Source organism: Mustelus asterias, assembly GCF_964213995.1.
Source record: "Mustelus asterias chromosome 26 unlocalized genomic scaffold, sMusAst1.hap1.1 SUPER_26_unloc_5, whole genome shotgun sequence".
NCBI lineage: Eukaryota > Metazoa > Chordata > Chondrichthyes > Carcharhiniformes > Triakidae > Mustelus > Mustelus asterias.
The window spans coordinates 563,516-580,007 of NW_027590112.1; the positions used below are offsets into that span (position 1 = coordinate 563,516).

The following is a 16,492-nucleotide window of genomic DNA, read 5'->3' on the forward strand; positions in this document are numbered from 1 at the left end:
TCCATATCAGCAAGGACGGAGCAAAATTCAGAACTGATTCCCTGCACAAGTATCAGCCAATTATCAGCAAGAGGGAATCAAACCACCACCCCCTCAACGTTCAATGGCGTTGCCATTTCTGAAATCCAGCCCCCTCCTCCTCCCCTCACCCCCAGCATGAACATCCTGGGTGGTAGGGATCTCACTGTAACCCTTGACCAAACACTGAAATGTAAAAACTATGGTTCCAAGAGGAGCTAAGATTCTGGAAATTCAGGAACAAATAACTTTTCTCCTGTGTTCCAAATGCATGTCCACCGCCCAGAAGGCACACTCAGCAGTGTGACGGAAACCTCTCCGCTTGCTTTCAACTCCAGTAGGACTCACCACCATTTGGAATGGCACAGTCGCACAGTGGTTAGCACTGCTGCCTCAAAACGCCAGGGACCCGGATTCAATTCCAGCATCGGATCATTGTCTCTGTGGAGTTTACACATTCTCACCATGTCTGACTGGGTTTCCTCCGGGTACTAAGGTTTACTCCTGAAGTCCAATAAAGTGTGGGTTATATTGATTGGCAATGCTAAATTGACACTAGTGACAGGTGATCAGCAGTGTAAATGTGTGGGTTTACGGGAGTAGGGCCTGGATGGGATTGTGGTCAGTGCAGATTCGGTGAGCCCAGTGGCCTCCTTCTGCACTGTAGGGAAACTATGATTCTCGAGGGTAATCATTGCCTACAAGATTTGGTTTTGCCAATGACTCCATCATCTCATGAAAGCATTAAGAAAGACAAGCGCTACCCACTGAAGAGATGGGTAATTGTGTCTGTGTGTAACCTAAACAGAGTCACAGCGGATAGGTACAGCAGCTACTACAGGGCAACTTGAGACACAATTGAACAGGCCAGAGGATTTCTGAAGTTAACGTGTTCCTGCCTGGATTAATCGAGTGGAGCCCTTCAATATACTCATCGAATGTCTTGAATGTTCTGGTACTGTGCTGTGCTCACTAGAACCTGAATGGACAAGGGGAGAAGATTTGAAAGATGGGGATGTCGTTGAGTGTAATGACTCTTCTATAATGAGGATATGGATGTTTACCAGACGCTGCAAGATAAGGAACCCCATAGAACAGAGAAGGGATCCCCCAATGACGTGGCTGTTGTCCTCCTTGTTGCCTGAGTCAGGGAAGAGTCCGGCAGACTGCGGACCTTCTGTACAGAAACTGGAGTTGTCTCTGTCATCGCAGCTTTGTGAAGTGTTGGTGTCATGGTCAGAGCGGAGCACACCAGAGGCATCCTGAAAAGTGTCCGAGATGCTGCAGGCAGCTGCTCCTCCATACATTCAGGGCAAACTGGACCCTCAATGCTCATTTGATGGGTCAGAGGACCTGACAGTAACATCAGGCACAATTTACCTCTCTCATAGAAATTCATAGAAACCCTTCAGTGCAGAAGGAGGCCATTCGGCCCATCGAGTCTGCACCGACCACAATCCCACCCAGGCCCTACCCCTACCCCCACATATTTACCCACTAATCCCTCGAACCTACGCATCTCAGGACTCTAAGGGGCAATTTTTAACCTGGCCAATCAATCTAACCCGCACATCTTTGGACTGTGGGAGGAAACCGGAGCACCCGGAGGAAACCCACGCAGACACGAGGAGAATGTGCAAACTCCACACAGACAGTGACTCTCCCAGCCATTGCTCTGCAGAGTTTATTGAGGTGGTGAGAACATGCAGGTTCATGTGTATTTCCTGTGGATGATATGCTGGATGTAACTCTCCATGAGGTCATCACTCTCTCGATGGGGAATGGCATTTGTGCTCATTCATGAAAACTGGTAACACTGCTGGCCTGGATTGACTCCATCATCCTTTGTGTATGGATACACACAGCCTTTGTAAACTCCACGGGATGTTAAAATACCTTACGCTGCAGCTCCAGTATCTGCTGCGTTGTTCAAGACTCCAGCCACATTTCATCTTCCTGAAGGTGGCAATGCCCTGTCTCCTCGAGAGTGTGAGTGAATTCAGCTATTACTGCCTCCATCAGCTCGCGTTTCTCTGTGCTGTCCTGTATTGCCAGATTGTGAACCATCTGCTAATCGTACGAGGCATGATCTGCTGCAGTAGAGGTTATGGGGGAATAATACGAGATTCCACTCTGTGCTTCCGTCCAACTCTTCCGAGGTGGACATCTGTCTCCTGTCTAGAACAGCTGTTGATTTGTGAGAGAGACGGAAGAATGTTGGAGAGGGATCAACATTCCAACATGTCCTTCAGAAAGTTGCTAACCTGAAACTCCATCTGAACAATGGTGAGCACACATTCACCAGAATTTGGATTCGTCAGTGTCTCTGCTGTGCCCATGTGTTCAGCTACTTAGTCTATCTGGGATCTACAACCCATCTCATGATCAACGATTGCCCATCCAGTTTCCACGTATCCCAGCTGCAGCACTATTAAGGAGGAGGCATTTGCAGTCTTAAAGCGCATTAAGGTGGATAAATCCCCTGAGCCTGATTAAGTGCATCCTCAGGTTTTGTGGCAGGTTAGGGAAAAAATTCAGAAGACCTTGCAGAGGTATTTGCCTCTGTTCTTTCCACTCGTGAAGTTCTGGAAGACTGCAGGATGGTTAATGTAGTTCCGTTGTTTAAGAAGGATAGCAAAGACAAGCCAGGGAATTACAGGCCGGTGAGCCTGACATCAGTGGTGGGTGAGTTACTGGAGGGAATTCTGAGACCTATCAACATTTGGATAGCCAAGGTCTGATTCCGGATAGTCAGCATGGCTTTGTGTATAGGAAGTCATTTCTGACAAATCTTGTAGACTTTTCCGAAGAGGTAACCAAGAGGATGGATGAGGGTGGGGCAGCAGATTTTGTTTATATGGACTTTAGCAAGGCCTTTCAAAAGGTCTCGCATGGCAGGCTAGTCTGTAAGGTTAGGTCCCATGGGAGTGAGGGGAAGCTAGCAAATTGGGTCCAATATTGGCACGATGGTAGGAAGCACAGGGTAATGGTCAAAAGTTGTTTGTCGGACATAAGGCTTATGACTAGTGGTGTGCCTGGGTTCGGTGTTGGGACCGTTATTATTCGTAATTTATGTAAATGATTTGGATGTGAATATACAGGGCATGGTTTGTACGTCTGCAGATGACACTCAATTAGAAAGTATTGTTAATACCGATAAGCATAATCAAAAATTACAGGGCGATGTTAATCAGCGAGGGAAGCGGGCTGAGGATTGGCAAATGGATTTCACGACAAGAAAGTGTAAGGTATTGCATTTTGGAAAGTCAATCCAGGGTAAGAGTTATACGTGAACGGGAGGAATGTTGATGGACAGAAGGACCTGGGAGTACAAGGACATAGTTCATTGAAATCGGCGTCACAGGTAAACAATGGTGAAGAAGGAGTTTAGCATACTGGCCTTCATCAGTCAGGGCAGTGAGTAGAGGAGTTGGGACATTATGTTACAGTTCTATAAGTCGTTAGTGAGGCCGCACTGCATTGTACTGCAGTGGTCGCAATATTACAGGAAAGACGTTGATAAAGTGGAAAGAGTGGAAATAAAATTTACGAGGACGTTGACAAGACGAGTGGTCCTGCGTTATAGGTAGCGGTTGGCAAGGTTAGGGCTTTTTTCCTTGAAACGTAAGAGAATGAGGGGTGACCTTATTGAGTTGTGTAAAATCATGATGGGCAGAGATAGGATGAACGCATAGCCTTTTTTTCCAAGGGTAGGAGAATTGAAAACTAAAGAGCATAGGTTTAAGGTGAGAGGGGAAAGAATTAAATGGGAACTGAGGGGCAACTTCTTCACGCAGAGCGTGCTGCGTATAAGGAATGAGCTGCACGAACAAGTTGTTGAGGCAGGTTCAATAGCAACATTTAAACAGCACTTGGATAAGTACGTGCATGGGAAAGGATTAGAGGGATGTGGCCTAAATGCAGACAATTGGGACTAGCTGGGAGGGCACCTGGTCGGTATGAACTGGTCTGGCCGAAGGGCCTGTTTCCGTGCTGCATTGCTCTATGACTATGGATCACTGACTCATCTTCCATTGTAAGAAGTTTAACAACACCAGGTTAAAGTCCAACAGGTTTATTTGGTAGCAAAAGCCACACAAGCTTTCGGAGCTCTAAGCCCCTTCTTCAGGTGAGTGGGAATTCTGTTTACAAACAGAGCATATAAAGACACAAACTCAATTTACATGAATAATGGTTGGAATGCGAATACTTACAACTAATCAAGTCTTTAAGAAAGAAAACAATGTGAGTGGAGAGAGCATCAAGACAGGCTAAAAGGATGTGTATTGTCTCCAGACAAGACAGCCAGTGAAACTCTGCAGGTCTAGGCAACTGTGGGGGTTACAAATAGTGTGACATGAACCCAATATCCTGGTTGAGGCCGTCCTCGTGTGTGCGGAACTTGGCTATCAGTTTCTGCTCAGCGACTCTGCGCTGTCGTGTGTCGCGAAGGCCGCCTTGGAGAATGCTTACCCGAATATCAGAGGCCGAATGCCCGTGACTGCTGAAGTGCTCCCCAACAGGAAGAGAACAGTCTTGCCTGGTGATTGTCGAGCGGTGTTCATTCATCCGTTGTCGCAGCGCCTGCATAGTTTCCCCAATGTACCATGCCTCGGGACATCCTTTCTTGCAGCGTACCAGGTAGACAACGTTGGCCGAATTGCAAGAGTATGTACCGTGTACCTGGTGGATGGTGTTCTCACGTGAGATGATGGCATCTGTGTCGATGATCCGGCACATCTTGCAGAGGTTGCTGTGACAGGGTTGTGTGGTGTCATGGTCACTGTTCTCCTGAAGGCTGGGTAGTTTCCTGCGGACAATGGTCTGTTTGAGGTTGTGCGGTTGTTTGAAGGCAAGAAGTGGGGGTGTGGGGATGGCCTTGGCGAGATGTTCGTCTTCATCAATGACATGTTGAAGGGTCCGGAGGAGATGCCGTAGCTTCTCCGCTCCGGGGAAGTACTGGACAACGAAGGGTCCTCTGTCCACTGTGTCCCGTGTTTGTCTTCTGAGGAGGTCAGTGCGGTTTTTCGCTGTGGCGCGTTGGAACTGTTGATCAATGAGTCAAGCGCCATATCCTGTTCTTATGAGGGCATCTTTCAGCGTCTGGAGGTGTCTGTTGCGATCCTCCTCATCCGAGCAGATCCTGTGTATGCGGAGGGCTTGTCCGTAGGGGATGGCTTCTTTAACGTATTTAGGGTGGAAGCTGGAGAAGTGGAGCATCGTGAGGTTATCCGTGGGCTTGCGGTACAGTGAGGTGCTGAGGTGACCGTCCTTAATGGAGATGCGTGTGTCCAAGAATGCAACCGATTCCGGAGAGTAGTCCATGGTGAGTCTGATGGTGGGATGGAACTTGTTGATGTCATCATAGAGTTGTTTCAGTGATTGTTCAACATGAGTCCAAAGGAAGAAAATGTCATCGATGTATCTAGTGTATAGCATCGGTTGAAGGTCCTGTGCGGTGAAGAAGTCTTGTTCGAACCTGTGCATGAAGATATTGGCACATTGAGGTGCGAATTTGGTCCCCATGGCTGTTCCGTGTGTCTGGATGAAGAACTGGTTGTTGAAGGTGAAGATATTGTGGTCCAGGATGAAGCGAATGAGATGTAAAATTGCATCTGGAAACTGGCAGTTGTTGGCGATGAGCACTGAGGCCGTTGCAGCAATGCCATCGTCATGGGGGATGCTGGTGTAGAGTGCCGAGACATCCATTGTGGCAAGGAGCGCTCCTGGTTCAACTGCTCCATGTGTGCCGAGTTTCTGTAGGAAGTCCGTCGCGTCGCGACAAAAGCTCGGGGTTCTTTGTACAATGGGTTTCAAGATGCCCTCGACATAGCTGGAGAGGTTCTCGCACAGGGTCCCATTGCCCGATACGATGGGACGGCCGGGTGTGTTTGCCTTGTGTATCTTCGGGAGGCAGTAGAGATCATCCCCACACCCCCACTTCTTGCCTTCAAACAACCCATCCCCACACCCCCACTTCTTGCCTTCAAACAACCGCACAACCTCAAACAGACCATTGTCCGCAGCAAACTATCCAGCCTTCAGGAGAACAGTGACCATGACACTGCACAACCATGCCACAGCAACCTCTGCAAGACGTGCCGGATCATCGACACAGATGCCATCATCTCACGTGAGAACACCATCCACCAGGTACACGGTACATACTCTTGCAATTCGGCCAACGTTGTCTACCTGATACGCTGCAAGAAAGGATGTCCCGAGGCATGGTACATTGGGGAAACTATGCAGACGCTGCGACAACGGATGAATGAACACCGCTCGACAATCACCAGGCAAGACTGTTCTCTTCCTGTTGGGGAGCACTTCAGCGGTCACGGGCATTCGGCCTCTGATATTCGGGTAAGCGTTCTCCAAGGCGGCCTTCGCGACACACGACAGCGCAGAGTCGCTGAGCAGAAACTGATAGCCAAGTTCCGCACACATGAGGATGGCCTCAACCGGGATATTGGGTTCATGTCACACTGTTTGTAACCCCCACAGTTGCCTAGACCTGCAGAGTTTCACTGGCTGTCTTGTCTGGAGACAATACACATCTTTTTAGCCTGTCTTGATGCTCTCTCCACTCACATTGTTTTCTTTCTTAAAGACTTGATTAGTTGTAAGTATTCGCATTCCAACCATTATTCATGCAAATTGAGTCTGTGTCTTTATAAGCTCTGTTTGTGAACAGAATTCCCACTCACCTGAAGAAGGGGCTTAGAGCTCCGAAAGCTTGTGTGGCTTTTGCTACCAAATAAACCTGTTGGACTTTAACCTGGTGTTGTTAAACTTCTTACTGTGTTTACCCCAGTCCAATGCCGGCATCTCCACATCATCTTCCATTGACATAAGGAAAACACGGCCTGGACACAGCCACTCTTGGTGTATTCCCTGATGTTGTGTGTGCTCTCTTCCATAAGCACATAAATATATATTTCAGATTTACAGCATCAATAGTATCTTGCTTGCTGTATGAACTGAACTGTTTCTTGAATGCCTCACGCTGTATTTTATTATTGTTAATAATCTTATTCTTAAGAACGCTGAGGTTTACACTAATTCCAGATTTTTTCCTTTCTCTGATTCTGCAGGCTGGAAAAAAACGCTCTCACAGACTCTTGTGCTGCGGATCTCTCCTCCGCTCTCAGTACAAGCCCCTCCCTGAGGGATCTGAACCTGGGTGAGAATGCACTGGGAGATTCAGGAGTGAAACTACTGTCTGCGGCTCTGAGGAATCCAAACTGTAAAATACAGAAACTGAGGTAAATGTCAAACTCCGTGACATTTTTTTAAAACAATAATGAGATACCTAATGGTATATTGCACACCCTATTATTAGAATAATAAATAAACACAGTCCATTATTATCTGTAAGAAGTCTTACAACACCAGATTAAAGTCCAACAGGTTGGAATTTAACCTGGTGTTGTTTGACGTCTTACTGTGTTTACCCCAGTCCAACGCCGGCATCTCCACATCATTGTTGTCAGTGTCAGGGATAGAGCTGTGCAGAGACAATCAGTCAGATTGTCACTCCACACCCAGCTATTGACGTTCAAATGCGGCCTTATCTTTCTCGCCCCATCTTCTGAATCGGGTCAGGTAGGAATGTGTAGCGCAGAGGGTTCGAGAGCCCTTCAGTCACGGGCAGGAAAGTTTAACGTAAGGAACCATGACTGCAGTTTTGCAGAGTTCAGGGTGCATTTAGGCAGAGGGGTGTAGACAGTACAGTGTGAGTATGAGTCAGCGAGTTGGGGTGTAGTCTGGGGGGTTGTATTCAAGCAGTCAGGGCAATTGGGGGAGTCTCTTGGGAGATGGGGCCAAAGGGCCTCTCCCTGTGCTGTAATAATCTATGACATCCCAGGGATCGGAACTCATATACCAAAAACTGCATTTTCGCTGACTCCTGTGATTTCTCTCTCTGATCCCAAGGCAATGGGATGTCAATCCCACACATTTTTGTGCCGAAAGTTTGGGGGAAGAATGTGACGGGTGTACCCTCTGAGGACTTCTTCACCTGCTCAGAGGGGTACAACTGTCATCCAGTCGCACAGACCTTGGTTTGTGAGAGAAAGAAGACTGAATAGAGACGATGTATAATCCAACACGTCCTTCAGGCTGTTCCTTGTGACCAGTGATGGACACACATGCTGTACGTTTTGTGCTCACTAGAGGGCCTCCTGTGTCCATCCATTCGAACACTCACTGTCAGCCCCACAGCCCTTCTTATTGTCAGCAATTTCCCAGTCTGTCTCCAGGTCTCTCAGCTGCCTTATATGGACGCAAGGGTGGCAAGACCTGAACGCTACCACCATATTTAGTTCATTCCCTGACGTTGTGCGCTCGCTTGTACACACGCATAACTTTCCATTGTTACTCACCCATTAAAGACGCACACTAGGCTAGGCTGGTTGCAGCCTGACTGTCCATCATGTCTCAACAGGGATGCCACCTGCACGCGACCGCTTCATCCTGACAGTGTACCTCTGACTGATTGAGACCCTCCACAGCGAGGCTGACTTGTCTCGGACAGTCCATGCAGATGGCTGGATATTGCCAGAGTCTGGTTGGGGTTAACCTTCCTACCAATTTCACTTCCATTCAGATCTGACCACAAATGCCTCACATTAAATTCTATAAGCTGCTTCACTCATCTTGTCAGAACAGATCAGTTATATAATAAAGTCATCAGGTATATATTGAAGTAAAGGGAATTTGTGTTCTTCACAATGAATGATTCGTTAACATTAATAGGCATAAATATATAAGCTAAGTGTCTAACATAATTACTCTCTTCTACTCCCTGGCTCCAACGGAGGTTTCTCCCCGTCCCAGAACGTGCCACCATGCTCCCATTTGGCTCAGCTTCCCGCCTGGCCTCTCCATAGTATCAAGCCCAATACTCAAAATATCGCCCCCTTAAAGGAGCCACGCACCTTCCCTCGCACCACCCTCCCACCAAAACCACAAACTCCTGAGACCGCCTGTGAATGGACCAGAAGTTGCATCATGAAACATAGGCTTGCATGACACAAGATTACACCAGAAACATCCCAGAGAAAACTCATCACAAAGTGACTTGATCTGGAGACTTCCAGACTCTGGAGATTTGTCGCAACTCGGTACTGGGTCCTTTGGTCAGTAAAGAATCTGGGTGGAGACGCACAATGCAAATGCATCAATCCGGGATGGACAACCTCCTCAGTAGCCATGATGTGCCCACCAGCAGCCTGTACCAGTCCAACGCCAGCATCTCCACAACCTGTTGGACTTTAACCTGGTGTTGTGGGACCAGTTACCATCCTCAGTAGCGGCTGCCGCGTCTGCTTTGGAAACTGTTGGTTGCCTCGGCTCTACATTAAAAACACTAATCGCTGTATCAGCAACTGGCAAACGCAAGTCCACCACAGGACACACCTGCTGGGTTCCCGTATCCCTGCCACTCTCTTCCTCAGATGATCCATATGCTTTTTTATGTGGCGACCATGTACTTCGGCAAGAAGTCTGATCCAGTTTTTCAGAATGAGCATCAACCACAATGAAATAAGCCCCATGAACTGTCCTGTGAATTGTGCATGCAGTCTTGACGACGACTGTCCCAACCACTCCCATGTATGTATATTTGTTAGTGGTGGCAATGACTCCTGGTCTTCACACCTCATGCACTGGCTGGCTATTCTTTCGATTTATCGATGCCTGGCCACAAATTATAACTTCAAGCGAGTGATTTCATCCTACTTTGTCCAGTGCTTGTGTCATGCAATTCGTGTAATAATAGCTGTCGCCCTTGTGGCACTATAACACGAGCCTGCCCAAAACAAAAACACGCCAATCCTGACTTGTTTTCGCCATCCTCTGCTACAGGTATGGTCTGATTTGCTCTGACTTATCGGAACGTCATCCTTGTGACACAATCCTCTTTACTTTTGATAACACCGGGCCCCTTTTGGTCCAAATATTTATATGAGTAGTTGAGACCGGTAAGGTTTCTATTCGGCGCAGCACTGACAGTATTGCTTGTGGTACAGATGTTGACGGCACAGCCTGTGGCATAGGGAGGTGGCCGAGCATGTCCCTATTCGGTATTTACGTCCCGGGCCTATGCTGGAAAGACTAGCTGTACGCAGATAGCAATATGCCCCATCTCTGCAGCCTCACAGACGGAATTGTTGGCACTGGTTTATCTTTTTGGTATAAACCCGTCAATTATTTGTGATCTGATGCTATGTGGAAATGGCTACCAAATATATATAGATGAATTTCCTTCACTGCATGAATTACCGCCATGCTTCTTTGTCAATCTACGTACACATTTTTCAGTTGATAACGTTCGTGGCAAAAATGGGATTTGGCTCTCTGTTACACCTGACATCGTGTGGGATAAGACTGCTCCCACGTCGGATTGTGATGCATCACAGCTAAATACTAATGGTTTGGTTGGATAAAAATGTGTCGATGACACTGTAAGGCTTTGTTTAATTTTGAAAATGCCTCTTTTTCTGCTTCTTCCCATTTCCAGCACTGTTGCTTCATCGAAAGCTGAAGTGGTGCTGAACTTCTATACACGTTTTCTAAGAATCTGTCGTAATAATTCACCATTCCTGTGAAGGATTTTAACTCCGATATATTTTTAAGCCATGGTTACATTCTTAAGGGTTCAACGATATCCTCCAAAGGATACAGACATTTGGTGTCTATCCTGAAATCGAGATCTGTAATTTCATCTGCCTGGAGAATACATTTTCTCTCATTTCAAACGGACCATTGAGAACTGCCTCTAAGTTTGCCCTGTTCTCTGCAGGGCGTGCTCCCGTAATTAGGACATCATCCCGGAACACCACTACTTGAGGAATTCCCAGCAATAATTGTTTCTTTTTACGATGGAAAATAGTACTGGCTGATGAGACTCCAAAGGGTAAACATGTGTACTGTTTATCTCTTTGTGGGCGCTGATAGGAACTAATTGCTGGGAATCTTCATCCAACTCGAGCTGCTAGTTGGCGCGACTGAAATCGAAATTTGTGTACTTAAAGCCCGCTGCTAGTTTAGCATTTGGTCATCAAATTTTAAAGTTTAAGGCTAATGTTTATTGATTAGTATCACTAGTAGGCATACATTAACGCTGCAATGAAGTTACTGTGAAAATCCCCCAGTCATCACACTCCGGTGCATGTTCGGATACACTGAGGGAGAATTTAGCATGGCCAGTACACCTAACCAGCACATCTTAGACTATGGGAGGAACCCGGAGGAAACACACGCAGACACGGGGAGAAGGTGCAGACTCCGCAGTACTCTGCCAACCCTCTCAATCTATCAATCAGACTGGAGAGAGTCTCCGTTGGCTGCTGGAATGCAAAATGAAATTGCTGCCTCAACAGGAAGTCGAGGGTTAAAATAATCTTTCACCATTTCGACGATCTCGTCAAAAGACTTATGACTAATATCAGGCGATGTTGGATACCTCACTAACCTGAAATGTGTTGGACACAAACTGTGAGCAGTATCACCTTTTGCTTTTCCTCCACAACGATCTCATTAGCGGCAAAGGAATAATGCACCCTTTTGATATGCTGTCCCCAGTTTTCCAATGATGGAAAATGGCTCAATCGTTCCGATGAAAGGCATTGTAAATGTCTCTTCTTAGCTTCGACCCTCACTCTCCTCCCACTCTAGCTGCGCACTGCAACCTCCTGATGAATAAGAATATTTTACCTCATCGCTAGTGTAGTAATATCGGAGGTGACATCATTGTGGCGTCAAGTAATTACTGGTTAGAAATAATATTTTTTACATAGGGCCTGACGTAACCGCAATACACGACTACACTCTCCTCCTCCCTGGCTTCGACTGAGGCTCCTCCCCATCCCAGGACGCGTGCCTTTGCTCCCGATTGGCTCAGCTTCCCGTCCAGCCACTCCTTCGGGACCGACCCGATCGTGACCTTGAAAAGATCGCTCCTCAAAGGAGCCACATCACCACAAGGTTATTGATGTTTCTGCCTCACTGCAAACACATACCTCATATCTGCTCAGGTCTTGGCAATCTCCACCCAGGCCTGCTTGGGTTGACATGGCAGATCATCTCCTGAGGGAACTGGACCTCACTCTGAACCCGTGCAGCCTTGAGGAGGACTTCCCATGGATGTATCTTTGAATTGAAGTTTTATCGTCTCCTGCCATGTCAGTCCTTTGTTGGGTTACCAGGGCTCCCTCACTGATCCCTCTAGAGCTGCTGCCGTTGAAAGCGCTGCTGGCTGCCCTTAAATATGTTGTCAGTATTGCCTGAAACGGGACTTGCCCTGCAGTGAATGATTAAGATCTGGAATGCTCTGTCTGTGAGTGTGGTGGAGACACGTTCAACTGAAGCCTACCAAAGGGAATTGGATTGTTGCCTGAAAAAAGCAAGAATGTGCAGGGTTATGAAGGGAAGGTGGGGGAATGACACTTAGTGAACTGCTCATTCATAGATTCTGTGCAGACACCATTGGCTGAATGTCCTCCTTCTGCTCCGCAACAATTCTATGATTCTGCTTGTGCTGCTGGAGAGAATGGCATCCTCGCCTCTCAGATACTAAAGTACCGGTTCTGGTTAAAGTGTGGAGTTGGCTAGTTCAGTCATTTCGGTGTCTGGAGTGTGATGAAGAATGACGCTAATATCGAGGGTTTGATCCACATATCTGCTATGGGGGTCTATAGAGATCCACCGCCACCCATTCTACCACGCTTGCTATGTTGTGTCCCTGAAATATCGGTGAATCTCAAGCTTTTACCGTCATGAAATTGTTACGGTGCCAAAGGACGTCATTTGGCCCATCTTGTCTGCACCAGTTCTCTAAACGAACATGATGAATTGTATCCTTATCCTGCCTTTTCCTCGTTTCCTTAAACATTGCTTCTATTGAAATATTTATCTAATTCCCCCGATTCAATCTGCCTCCACCACAGTTCCTGGCTGTGCATTCCAGACCCCAACCACTGGCAGCGTGAAAAACGTTTTTCAAACATCATCTTCAACCGCATCGCATCACTCCGGGGCCACCGCTTATCCAATCTCCCTCCCGAGTGACTCAGGGTAAGGACGTGGGGATCCTGTACTTTTCTATTTCATCAATGTCCTTTAGGGAAGGAAATCTCTCACCCTCACCTGGTCTGGCCGACATGTGACTCCAGAGCTACAACAATTTTATTGACGCTCAACTGTCTTAAAAGGGCAACTGGAGATGTGCAATTAATACTGGCCAGCCAGTGATGCCCATGCCATAGAATCATAGAATCCCTAGAGTACAGAAGGAGGTCATTCGGCCCATCGAGTCTGTACTGACCACTATCCCACCCAGGCCCTATTCCCGTAGTCCCGCATGCTTACTCTGCTAATCCCCCGGATATTAGGGTCAATTTAGCATGGTCAATCAACCTAACCCACACATCTTTGAACTGTGGGAGGAAACCGGACCACCTGGAGGAAACCCACAAATGAATAAAGAAAAACATCGTTTTTGACATTTAATTACTCCTGCGCTTCCATTTTGATCTTTCCTCGTCATCCATCCATCCCCAGTTCCCTGTGACTTAAAACAACATAATTCCCTGCTATTTCCAAGCACTACGGAAAGCTAATTGAACTCCAATGAAAGCTAATTGAACTGAAACTAACTCTGTTCCTCACTTCACAGATACTGCATGACATGCTGAGAGTTCCCAGCATATTGCTCTTATATTTCAGAATTTCAGCATCAATAGTATTTTGTCCTCTATTAAGTGAAGTCTGTTTCCCGAATGTCTCACGATGTAATGTACATCACTATTTTTAATAATGGTATTCTTAACGAAGCTGGAAGTTCACTGATCCCGTTACTATTAACTCTCTGATTTCCAGTCTCCATAGCAACAGTCTCACAGATTCTTGTGCCAACGACCTTGCCTCTGCTCTCACGACAAACCAGTCACTGATAGATCTGAATCTGGGTGATAAACTGGGAAATTTAGGAGTGAACCGACTGTCTATGGCTCTGAAGAAACTGGAATGTAAAATACAGAAACTGGAGTAAGTATCATACTGTTTAAGATTCTACTTAGAATAACTGAATATATTTTGTATTCGTATAAATAAGCGATGTCATTACTGTTGGTGTCAGTTATTAATAAGGAAAACTGCATTTACTCTGGTTCCTGTTATTTCTCGCTCTGACCTCTGGGAAATGAAATGCCCGTGCTATAGTATCATTGTCCGCGGACTGGTAATTCAGAGACGTGGGATAATGCTCCGGATACGTTGGTTCAAATCCCACCATGGCCAGTGGTGAAATTTGATTCAATAAAAATCTAGTTTAAAGAGTCTAATATTGACCATGATCATATTGATCCTCTTGCCCCACTTGTGAATATGATCCTCTTGATCATATTGACAAGTGGGGCAGGCTCAAAGGTTCAAATATTCTAATCGTCCTCTTTTCTATGTTTCTAATAATGGGAAACAAATAATTACGAGAAGAGTTAACAGGAATGTTGGGCCTTCATTCACTGTAGCATACAAAGAAAACATCGCAAGAATATTTGAAAAACAGGAGGTAAATGGGGAGTAAAAACGTAAAACACAACCATTCGGCTGGAAAAACCTACTCAGAATACAATTAGAACTGAAACTTGACAAGTTTATCACTAGGGTCTTAACACAAGTGGCTGCAGAGATAGTAGATGCATTCGTTATGATCTTCCAAAATTCCCTAGATTCTGGCAAGGTCCCAGTGGTTTGGAAAATCAAAAATCAAACACCTCTATTCAAGGAAGAAAGGAGACAGAGAGCAGGAAAAAATATAGTTTTCTGAGCCCATCGCCTCTCAAAGGGGATGTTTGAGAACAGAGTGTAGAAAATGATAATTCAATCATGCAGTCAACACGTGAAATTGAAATCATGTTTGACTGAACTATTTGATATATTTGAGGAAATAACAAACAAGGAGAACCTGTAGGTGTGCTTAACTTAGATTAATGCATGGTATTCAGTAAGGTGGCACATCAATGGTTACTGTACATGATTGATAGAGAATTGTTTAATTTTATTCAGTGGATGTGGTTGGACTGTGATGTGGATTGGCTGGACCAGTTTAATTGAACTGAATGGTTTGTTTGACCATTATAGAGCGAATTTTAGGAGTCCTAATATTTGTGAATCATGATGCAGATTGCCTTCCCTAAAGGACATTAGTATATCAAGGTTTTTTATGACGAAAATTCGACTTTTTAACTCGTGATTTTCATTGAATTCAAATTTCGCCATCTGCCATGATGGCGTTCAAACCCGGATCCTCAGAGCGTTACCCGCAAGCTCTGGATTACTAGTCCAGTGACATTGACAGTATATCACCATTTTCCCCATAAACTAGCAACAAGCAGAGTATTGTGTAAAATGGATGATTTTCATTTTGGCAAAGCTGGTGCTAATGGAGTACCTCAGGGGAGAGTGCTGGGGCCTCAAATATTTACTATCTGTACAATGAATTGGAAGAAATGGCCGAATTTGTGCAGCAAGATTTACTGATAATACAACGATAGGAAAGTAAAGAATCAAGAGGCTATAACTTGACGAAATCCCTTTGTGGATTATTTAAGTTAATGTGAAAAAATATTAGCTGAAGGACTTTAAGGTGAGAAGGTGGAGCTTGTCCACTTTGTCAGGAAGAATAGAAAAGCATTAGACAATTGAATGGAGAGAGATGGCAACTCTCTGATACAAAGGGATCTGGGTGTCCTGCCACGTCAATGACTAAAAGTTGTTAAGCAGTTCAGCAAGTGATCCGGAGCACAAATAGCACGTTAGCATTGCGACAGCTTAGCCAATTAAAGTGTCTGTGTCGAAAAAAAATATCCTAAGTTCACATTGATCCGAATTCCCATTGAGGTACGTAAAAGGTGTAGCGTTTTCAACAAAAATACATTGATTTAATGTGATGAAAATCAACAGAAGTGTTCCCACCAATGGTGATGAATAAAATCAAGGATTGTGTTAGATGAAAAGAAGATATGCTAAAATCATAAGGCTGAGAATTCTGCAAGGGTGGAGCAAGAGAAAGTTCAAGGAAGGAAAAATAGAATATGAGAGTAAACGAGTGAGAAACATTAAAAACAAACTCTGAAAGATTTTATACAAACATAAATATCAAAAGATTCGCGCAAACAAATGTGGATCCAACACAAACGAAGTCAGTAAAATGTATAAAACGAATAAAGTAATAGGAGAGACTCAAGTACTTACTTTGGGGGGCGATTTCACCGTTGTGCCGCACCGGCCGATGCATGGGCCGAGCCGGTAAGATGCTGACAGGGCAGAAAAGTAAGGTTCACTCCCGATTTCGCGCCTCTCGCGATCTTATCAGTACCAGATATCCAGCGTGATCAGCCATTTCTGGAACAGGGTTGATTTTTAAAAAAATAACATTTAAACCTCATTTTCCTTGAATTAATGAGTCTAG

General features: G+C 45.6%; 1 protein-coding gene across 1 annotated transcript in view; it reads left to right on the forward strand.

The window, feature by feature from the left end:
• Nucleotides 1-16,492, forward strand: part of LOC144482161 (NACHT, LRR and PYD domains-containing protein 3-like) — an 89,070-nt gene that overhangs the window by 64,916 nt on the left and 7,662 nt on the right. The window contains exons 8-9 of the mRNA XM_078201375.1: nt 7,113-7,283; nt 13,900-14,067. The gene's annotated coding sequence lies outside the window, so the exon portion shown is untranslated. The remainder of the gene's footprint in view (nt 1-7,112; nt 7,284-13,899; nt 14,068-16,492) is intronic.